The 10,949-nt window shown below is 37.8% G+C and overlaps 1 long non-coding RNA gene across 1 annotated transcript in view; it reads left to right on the top strand.

Annotated features, from left to right (window-relative positions):
- The first annotated feature begins 2,103 nt into the window (after positions 1-2,103).
- The window catches only part of LOC130143675 (uncharacterized), a 59,227-nt gene continuing 50,381 nt past the window's right edge, over positions 2,104-10,949 (top strand). The window contains exons 1-2 of the long non-coding RNA XR_008819832.1: positions 2,104-2,721; positions 3,714-3,793. This is a non-coding gene — a long non-coding RNA (uncharacterized LOC130143675). The remainder of the gene's footprint in view (positions 2,722-3,713; positions 3,794-10,949) is intronic.

Here is a 10,949-nt window from a genome sequence, read left to right as displayed (position 1 = left end):
TACAGTATTCTAAGGTCAGCCAAAATATTTGCTACTAATAATCCTTTCATCTTTTATTAGCTGAAATTAAAATATAGAATGCATAACACCTGAAAATTCATGATATGATTGAATTTGCCATCACAGTTATGCAAAAGAAAAAGCCTAACCTATTAATTACTTAAACTTCTTTGAACATCAAAATAAAAGTAACGGACAAAAAGAAATCAGTGACAGGATATTTAAACATCGAGAAAGACTCTGACTTGAATTCAGCAGAGCTGAACGAAGTATTTTACTGGAATAGTTATATTGATGCCAGTGCTGAAGCTAGCCCAGACAGAACTAGCTCAAATATCTATGCTAGAAGAATAGTTTATGATGTAACCATATCGGTGAAAAACCTGCATTATGAACCATCTGTTCTGTGAAAACATATTGGTTCACTGAGGTGATTTTGCAAAATTTTATTTTGTGGAATTGTCATTTTCCCTTCCTACTTCTTACTTCAGAATAGGCCTAAGTACTGTTCAACCAGGAAAAAAGAAAGATACACAAATACTTACCTAAGAAGGTGTTTTTAAACACAAATTTTCTTTCTAACCTTGTGTCCACAGCTCCAAAACCAGGAATTAGAAAGTAAAGGGATAGACTTTCAGGCTTATAGATAAAGGTTGACGTGACCTTTTCCCCATTAGGTTTTGTAGACCAGGCTTCCAAACATTTGTCTTTTCCAAGTGCCCAGAATACACCATTTGAGGGTCTTGAAGACACCAGCTAGTTCCTTAGAACTTGGGTCATGACAGGATGCTACTTTGTGTTTCTCACTGGGACGATACATGTGGGTTCCAGGTTTCTCCTTCCTTTGTGGCATTCTGTCTCTTTTGCTTCGATGGCTATGTGGTTTCTCGGGATGTGATGAAAATGAGCCTTCTGCAAGAACAATGAAACAATTGGTGTTACTCATCAAAGCAATGGCATTGGGCAGGCAGGGAGGAGAAAGTTCAGATTTTTTTCTGTTTCAGAGGTACTAAGAGTATGTGTGTGTTTTATAGACCAAGGGACTGCTGGAGAGGGACCTGGGAGCCCCTTGTAGAGGCTGACACAGTATATAATGCTCTGTCTGATAATAACCAGATTATAGCTCCACAATTCCAACAAAGAAACACAAGCAGAAACACAAGCGGTATGAAAGTGAGTATCAATTTGCCCATTATCTCTAATGAAATTAAATAATGCATATGGGACCACACGTTTGAAGAATAAATACACATTAACATTCTTAACGGTGTAAAGATTAGGGCAATATGACTTTTTTAAAAGCTTTCATCCAGGGAAAAATAGCTTACTGCTTGCTTTAAGTAAGATTAGTTAGAAAAATCCTCTAGTACATCTAGAACAAAGTCTGAGTGGCAACAGGCAAATATTTTAATGTGGAAAGATTTTTATTGGTTTTAATTAAGCAATGACATTTTTTGTTGAATGCCTTAAATCTTTAATTACTGCCCAAAAGCACTGAGCATGACATGAGTTATTTACTGAGTCACTGTGAAATATAGTTCAATATTTTTTTTATAAATACTTCATATAGAAACAGCAGAAGATCCTCACTGGAAAGAATGGTGATTTTAAGTAAATATAGGTGTTTCAGGGCCTTTTTTGAACCACAGGGGAGTCATCTGAAAGATTCCCAATGGCTTCCACAGGAGCTGGCTCAGATCTTTAACGAGCTTTAGCGCTTGTAGCAGTAGCTAGAGAAATGTTTTCCTGTGACTAACATTGGCCCAAACCCCAGATTCTGTCCTGAAAGGGAAGCCCTGAATATGGTGTGGGGGTGGGGGTTTTGTATTTGTTTGGGTTTTTTTAAACGGTGTGGGGAAGGTAACACCTAATGTAAATCTTGGGAAAAGTTTCAGATGACAACGACAGCAGCTGCATGCATGGATGTAATGTAGAACATCACATGGATGAGGTTTTCACAGGAGTTCGACACTCCTCTGTTTCACAGCATTGTTGATTTATAGTCCAGATCAATTTTGACATGGCCATGAGACACACAGTACTGTACCACTAGTAATGAGTAGGTATTTATGAACAGCAACAGACAGCTAAGCTGAAGCAGGTAAGAAAACAGACATTTATGCTAGAGGTTTGCCTTTAATCTTTCATAAAAAATGGAAGCAGGGCCTCCAGCTGAAGTGTACGAATCAACTCTGCTTAAATTTTAAAGTCTATGGCCTACGTAGTGGGGCAAGCAGAAGAGGGAAGGAAGCAGCAGCAATGCCACTGTGTGCATGAAGGTACCTCGTGTGAAAGGTGGTGCATCTTTTCCAGGCTTTCCACGTACTTAGAGGAAGGAAATGATTGTTTTCCAGGCTCACTAATAGCCTGCACCTGGTTCCTGGTCTAGATTGTTTTCTGGAGAAGTAGATTTCTCTCCTCTGAATGTGTCTTCCCTCCCCGAAATAAGGCAATTTGTGATGACAGTAACCAAAGGAAAGGAATGAGGTCAGAATACACCTACAGATGATACAGATCCCAATTGGATATGCAAAGTAAACATTTGAAACAGCTGGGTGAGCGTAACATACAACGATTTCCTCCCCTGCATTCAGAGGAAAATGAGATGTTGCCTGCAAAGAACGAACTCTGTCCAGGAACTGTAATGGACACTTGCTCTCATCCTTCAGATAAGGTGGAAGCAGCCAGACAATCCTCATGAACCAAAGCAGTGAAAACTATGTAAGTGTATCCACTCATGTTTTCTGATTTTGGGGACAATGGTTTTACTTTGTGCAGGAAAGAAATGGTTGCTGAATATGAGCAGTGATCACCAGAACCGCAAAATTTGTGACAGAAAAATGGAAGCGTAGCTGTGGTTTACCCTAAGAAGAGTAAGATGTGATTTTTTTTTTTATAGGCAGTGCAATCCCATTGTCATACAGTACATATATCTGAAGTTCTTCTGAGGAACGTACTGCAGGTGTATCTCAACAAGAGTGAAGAGAACGTCTAGGTCAGTTATATTTTTAGAGACTAGACTTAATGAGGATGAGAGCCCAGAGCAGCAGGAATTGGGGAAGGAGCCTGGAGCTGAGGACATTTACTGCTCAGGTGGCCGAGAGCTGGGGGATGCTGGTGGTGGGGACTCTGTGCACCCTCTGCACTCAGCAGGGCAGACTCTTTCTCCAAAAGGGTCACCTCCTCAGTACATCTAAGTGTGACAACTTGGCTTTGCCATCACTTTTCTCTAACACATCCCTTCTGATAAAAATCTAGAGTTTTTGTCTGTAGGAAAGGGAATTTATTCTGTTAATCACAGACTAAATCCAACTGTTCCTACTTCTGTTGGCATAAGCCCAGGTGGTAGGCCCTCTGAGCAGAAAATCTGCCAACTGGGAAGTCATAATAGGAAAAAAACATCTGCTGTTTTTCATGTTAAAATCATGGGTATACTGTGGAGCTCAAACCATGGTCTTAAGTTTTCCTTTCTCTGTAGAAAGCTTAACAGTATGTGAAAGTGTCAATACTGCCTGATCACCACACAGAACATACCTCCAAAAACACCTAGGGCTTATTTAGGACTCAAATATACATCTCATAGATGGTCCAGGTATGCATTTTTAGCCTCTAGATAGTGTTTACCAACTCACACGAGAATAAGCAGTGGTTGAAAAGGAGGAACTTTAACCTATGCTTCAATGAAGTGTTTTTGTTTTTGGTTTTTTATGTAGATGTTGCTTATTGAGTTTTCATGAAAGAATGAAAAAAACACATAATACTTGATGAACAAAGGATATGCAACATTACAGAGGTAAGAAACTTGCCTCCATATCTCTAGGGCTTGTTAATAAGGCTTCCCATCTGACCCTCCCTGTCTCACAAACCTAACGTATTCAGCCAAATTCTAGACCATAACTTCCATGAAGAAAACCACCTTATCAAAGGCCTTGGCAAAAATATGTGTAATTCTGTTTGACATCCTTCATAATTTTAGAACAGTAACTCCTGATTAACGATGACAAAAAAATCAATTATTTGAGACATTAAAATCTGCTATGTAAAAAATTTCAACAAGAATACATTCTGAACTCCTTGGGTCTATGTTTGTTCAGGACTTTCAGCTTTTTACAAGATCAAGTCACAGGTATAAGGCTGAGCACTGCATCTTGTACCTACTTCACTTAAAGGAAAAGAACCATCTAGAAATCTTGATAACGTTAGCAGAGAGGAGACCAAGATGGAAGAGTTACCTTGGATTGCTTGTGCCTTATGCTGCTGGAGATATCAAGTTCATAATTGAAGTGATAATGTAGGTTTTTTCTTCCATGGGGAAAATGTTACTACATTGCTGTGTGAGTAACTTGTCCCCAACCAATTTTCCAAACAATATCTAACATCGGCCTGTGAAAGTTTCCTCCATTGAAATTCAGTATGAAGTTCACTACAGCAATGGTATCTAGGGTCTGATCGCTTGTGCACTGAAATGAAATGATAGCCTTCTGTTCATCTCATTATGCATGAAATTAAGATAGAATCCAGGAAAGATATTGGCGTTTCAAATGTATTCTTGTACTGGAAATGTGCTTCTCTCCACTACTCCCACAACTTCCTTGTACTTAAAATGGTCATGTGTAACATCCTCCAATATCGAAATTTTCAGTGAGAGCCAAGAGGAGCCACATTTCTTGTTATAGGGATGGATGATGAAGAAAATAATACTAACATTTTAAGAGCAAAGCTTTAATTATTTGTATTTCTTGAATATGGCCATCAGTCTTAAGTGATTATTTTCTACTGGTAAGTATTACCATTTGCTTTTAATGTGGCCTATCCAACACTGTCATAAGAGTTTCACTCCAGCTATGTTCCATGTGCTCATATTCAAGTTCTTCATGTCACCATTGTGTATAGGAAATTTTGGGTTATTTTTATGAGACAGAGACCAAAATATTTACTAGGTGGGATGGAAACAAGCAGCTATCTAGATAGTTGCTAGTGTCTGTAGTAGTTAATTCCACAATCTTATACTAAGTGTAAGTAATTTGCTTTTCTTGTAAAAGTAAACTTTACTATTAGCACATAAATATATTGTGCCAGAGGTGAAAAAGCTGTTGACTACATTTACCTCTGAACTTTGATGCATTTTATAAAATTTTCAGGTCCTTCAGGCCCTATAAAGATAATAGCTGAGAATTTAAACCGAAGCACTTGCAGTCACTCTGATTTCAGTTTAGATTACAATTTCATGAAAAACAATATTGAGAATTCAGTTTTTCATTCTTTCAGAGGCCAAGAAAATAAAAGCTTGGAAAAGTTTTAGGACATGAAAACAAAACTATTCCCGGTCTTTTGGCTCTTACATACTTTTAAGCAAACAAACAAAACCCCCATTGGTTCGCACCACCAAATTTCACTGCTTTCAAATGAGGGTGTATCTTTGTTACCTCTCGATTCAATTTCCTAGCAGCAAGGGGGTTTGGTGTGGGGTTTTTTGGTGCTGGGAAGAAGATGGAGTTTCTTAGCTGTATCTGGATGTTACATTTAACAGATTTCAAGACAGCATTTCCCTTTTGTAGAAACTTTCTCTAATATCTGTAAAAATAACAGAAACCTTCCAAAAATTGTTTGGTTTTGCTTCCTGCATTAACATCTCTGAGCATGTTTGTGTGAGTCACAGGTTGATGACCTATGTCTGTCTCCCAGTGAAACAGTTTCCTATTACAAAATCTATCATCGCAGCTGGCACTGACACCATTTCTTGAAGTGTTATCTCTGACATGAAGGAACAGGCAAGGAACTGGTGTCCTCTTTTTGTCCCTGTGAAATAATAGCTAATGCCTGAAATACAAGCACAGAGCAGTATTTGAACACTTGCTTTATTGCTCCCTGTGTGACCTTACCTTTGAGACCTCTTTTATAAAGTCCACATGTCTGAGCACATGAGGGTAAAATAAAGATGAACTATAGATCACTAACATTTTCAGTAATGTTGCTGTTCTTCCATTGAGAGAGTTGTGACAACTGTTCAATGCCTTTCTTCTCTTTGGGGCAAATGTTCAATGCCTTTGTGAAATAGTACCGTGAGAAATCTACACAGCATGCCCACCCCTGGCACACTTGCCCTCAGCATTGGATAATGACTGTGCACTTCATATAAAAATTAAAAGCTGCAGAATGTAAGAAGAACATGCTTGGCTTACCTTTGTCTGTGTAAGAAGGTTTTCAAGGTTAACTTTTTCAGAGATGGGATAAGGAGAAATACCTGTTTGTGTTCCTTGACACTTACTTTCAGATGCTTCAAATCTTGCCTAGATGTGACTACTTGAGCTGAACAATTTTGGAAAACTCTACAAGTATTCACTCATTAGCATAGAAAAATATTTGCTAGCCTGAATTTAAAATAATTATGAACTATGTCTGTGAAAAAAGTTTGGCAGAGAGGGGTTGCTTTGCATTTATTGAAAATTGTCCAGTTTGCCCAGGTTCATGCAGCTAAATACAGACTTTTTATTTTTCAGCATCGCTGTTCCCTGAAGACTTTTTCTAGCCTTCACATGCTTCAGGTTTTGCAATGACGATGTTGGCTGCTCCTGGCTGAAAGGGGAAAGGAGGGGAAAGCTGCCTGACATAGATGGAAGGGGGGAAAGTAGGTCTCCTTAGAAGAGAGAAGTGTGAGAGAGCGGGCAGGTGAGAACCCAAGGTAGAGGATATTGTGACAAGAATGGGGAAAATGAAGCTTGTGCCAATACAATTTTTTGGAGTGACATCAGGTCTGTGTGCCTGACTTCTAAGTTGTCCAGGCATTGCATTCAGTGTGTTGTCAAGCTTCAGCTAATAAATCCTGCTGCAAAATAAATGAGAATTAACCGGGCAGGGTACCTTAGATAAGATAAACCAGGTCTGGGACCTAGGGAACTCAGTTTATCGGGACAATGAGCTAAGATAACAGGGAGTCAGGCTTTAAGAGGTTCTAGAAAATAAAGTAGGTGAAAATGGAATTAAACACTGCTATGTAGTCAGGAAATCTAAATGGAAATATTTCTGATATTTATCAATGTTACAATGTTGAAGTTTGCAATATAATTTTTTTCTTTTAGCACTGGATGTATGAGTATATATGCATATGTCCCTTCAAATTCAAATCTGCTGTAGCATAGGCTCTTTCTGTAACTTTTAAAGTGAAAAGCAGATTTACAGAGTATCATATAATTCAGGATGGCAGATTGGAAGCACTGTAAAATCTGGCTTTATCATCGTTTCACTATGTCGTGCTATGGAACTGCTTGGTTTTATTTCCTCTGCATGGCACTATTTATTTAATTTCCAGGAGTCTTCTGCCTACACATGGTGGTTGCTGTTTGATGAGGCAGAGAGATACAGACATTCACTGGAGACAGACATACATAGCTCCTTATTGAGCAATTTATATTTGCCTCTAAGTTACAGGACCATTCAGATTAAAAGAATGCACTTGTCCTTTGTGTATGAAAACTATCATTTTTATAGAACACACACATATATGCATTTGTGCATGAGGTAAACAAAAAGCATTGTACAAATTAATCACCCAAAATATTCTAACTGGCTATCCCAAGAAAGACTGTAAATAATTGACTAAGATTTCTACTAATAATTTAGAAAAGGGACTACACGTTTCGTGATATATCGGATAAATCTATATTTAGGTTTGCAAATAGTAGCTCTATTTCTAAAATTTTGATGTGCTCCTATATCATTTGAGAGGGAGTTTGATATAGATATCCTCCTCGCATGTCTTTCAAATATTGATGAGTAGTGTTCTCATTCTTTTAAACACGAATATTCCTAACCTACAAAAGGTAACGATAGAAATATCATTCTACATCTGAAGGCAGAGAGCATCTTTGGAAAGAAAAGTCCATAAGGACCTTTAAAAACAATATAATGTTTTACTGCTATTTTTTTCAAAATATTGGTACTATATACTTCTACTTTTGTACCGTATATTTGAACCTTAATACCCATGTAATATTACATATTATCTTATTATCATCACTGACTCCCACTGTAGCTAAGTTCTAAATAAGTTCTAGGATTTCAGTCTGTAATATAGGTTATGCAGTGCAACATACTCATGAAAAGTATTCACATTCAATACTGATAAACTAATATTCACCAATCAATTATTAATAGAATGATGTCTCTATCTGTACAGCAGTTAACTTGCTTATGGCATGAAAAGCAGTGGTCAGTGCTAAGTTAATGTTGATTTCTATTGTTTCAACCTCTGTCAGTTTAGGACTCAGCTACTTGGGAGCGGGATCTTTACCGCAATCTCTTAGATTTTCATCAGAAGTCTGACTTGGGGCTGATATGGTCCAAAAATAGATCTAAAAAAAAGATTTTTATGTAAATTACACCTGTTAGAAATGTATCTGTATTTCTCAATGTTTTATCTCTTCTTGAGGGCATGTTTGCCATGAGCTCTGAATTCTATGTTTTCCACTTCAGCTTATTCATTGTCTGTTCTTGTTCAGGCAATAGTTGGCAACTTTGCCTCCTGTGCTGTGCCTGGGAGCGTGACTGTTTGGGATGTATATATATCCTAGATTCTCTGTTCAGTTGCCATCATGTTGCCATACGTGGCTACAAGCAAAAGCCTGCTGGGCTGCTGGATGTAGTGACACTATCAGTTCCCAGACAATAGTCACTGCATGCTGTTTCTTATTCAGGAGCTGCAAAAGCCTAATTAATACGAAGGGTGCCGTTATAGACATTGCATCCCAGAGAGAAGCCTGGGAGGTTTGCCCCAAATTATTTTTTGTTCTGTGGATCTACACCCAAAATAGCACCTTTGGGTCCAAGTTTAGGGGCTGTGTTTGAAGATGAACCCTGTCAAGGAAAGCGCTGTCTAGTGATTGTAATATTTATAGAGAAGACTTTATGTTTTCTACATCGTGTTGTCACTGACTCTCTGACTTTGTGCTGCGGCACTTCTGTGAGACAAAGAAATTGTATATAAAATACCAGCCTTCTTTCCCAGGGTCGTTTAGGGACTCGGTGCTAAAAAATTGAACATAACTTTTCTGAGGCTAGAATCAATACACTAACTACTGCTCAAGTGGTGCTGGGAGGATTTTACCCAGTCCTAGGGCACCCAGTGGTAGGCAGAAAGACAAAATGCTTAGGCTCTTATTTTTGCAATAGGGATAAAATGGCCTCCAAGATGGTGTTAAAAAGGTCCTCTTGAAAAGTTCAGATTTCATAAGATTTATATGAGATGTATTGGCTTATTCAGAACTTTAATTAAAAATTGTAGAAGGTCCTTTAGTTCATTAATTGAAGATGGTTGCCTGTAAATGAGAAATTAATTTATGCTTGTTTTTAATTGTTGGATGCCACCACAATTGGTGCTGCATAAAAATACATACAGTACATAAAATGTGAATTAAAACAAATGAATAATTATAACCACATCAGCCTAAAAGCAGGAGGCATTTTAATATCGGTCTTGTAATGGTGCATGAATTAAGAAGGATTAATTTTTCTGAGACAGTTCAGAAGTATTTAGCCTTTATTCTGCCCTTATTTAAAATGCCTCATATAATACATCTCAGTATTTTACATAATTTAAGTTTTCCTAAGACATTTTGTTCTCTCTGAGGTTCTTCAACATACTGAAACACTCCTAAGATCTTAGATCTAGAAATCATCATTTTTCCAAGCAGTTCATTTATTCTTTGGGTTTTCATTCATAATCTGCAGGATCAGTGCCTGTTATAGATCAGTTTCCTCAGTTAGGGAGGTGCTTGTTTATGGCAATAGAAATACAATTAGCTACATAGATTGGTGTAAGGACATTCCATAATGGTCAGAATGTCACAGTTATCAGACTGTTTAGCATGAGGGTGTCATGGGAAAATGCTTATAATCTCTTCTGTAGAGTATTATTTTGTTTATTTGGGTAGCAAATGTGCAGCAGAAAGCAGAGCCTGCAGTCAAATCAGAAAGACAAGGTTCTGTGGTTCTGTGTTCTTAGCAAACAGAAAACGTGTGTGAACCATATGCATGTTTTAGGACACATATTACAGAGAGAAACTGGTGCAGCAGCAAGGCTGCTGACCATTAGCAAAGTATTGCACAAACTGTGTAACTCTGAATCTTTGTGCAGTGACTGTTCAACTGGAGTGAACTATATAGCTAAAAATAAGGCTGTCTAAGGGCTTTTCTAGATTTGGCTCGGATTTTTTGTAGGAAGCTCATGTTACTAAAAAGTGAGGCCCTTACAGGCCTGAGTGTATTGTAGCAAATAGCACAGCTGTTACAGTAATGTACCTTAGTAAATATCAGATTTTGATTTAATAAACCGAGCAATAGAAAAGGGGAAAAACAAATTCAAAGTCTTACCAATTGTAAAAGTTTCACAAGAAAGCAGAAGTTGTATTATCATATTAATGCCATTATTAAGGTTTTGATAAATGCTTTACGTATGAATATTAACACAAGATAACCTGGATTCAAGATATTCACAGAGCATAGAAACACCGTCTCAGCTTCCTGAACGCATCTGTCAGTGTACTCTTTGATCCTGCTTTGTAATATGTCTTCTATTTCAGTTTTGGGTTTCTGGGCCTTTCCTCTACCGAGTCTTTTCACATATTTCAAAATATGTGGTAGCTTTGTGATGTGAACAAACATCTACTGGGATCAGATCCTTTAAAGTATATATGAATAGTAAATTAGTTAGATGGAGCTCTTGTATGCCTGAAAAGTGTTTCAGTTCCCTCAGCATGTGAGCTTTCTCTACATTAGAAAGCAAATCACAATCAAAGAGCCTTACATGGGTTTTATATTTTGACCTTGGGCAAGTCACCGAGGCCCTCTGTGGCTTGGTTTGAAGCTCAGCTTCCTGCATGTGCAAAATGTTAATGTTCTCTGCATTAAGGTGTACATTCATCTTTTTTTTGGTTTTTTCCTATGTAGAAACT

Source organism: Falco biarmicus, chromosome 1, assembly GCF_023638135.1.
Source record: "Falco biarmicus isolate bFalBia1 chromosome 1, bFalBia1.pri, whole genome shotgun sequence".
Lineage (NCBI taxonomy): Eukaryota > Metazoa > Chordata > Aves > Falconiformes > Falconidae > Falco > Falco biarmicus.
This window is presented reverse-complemented; position numbering and strand designations above follow the sequence as displayed.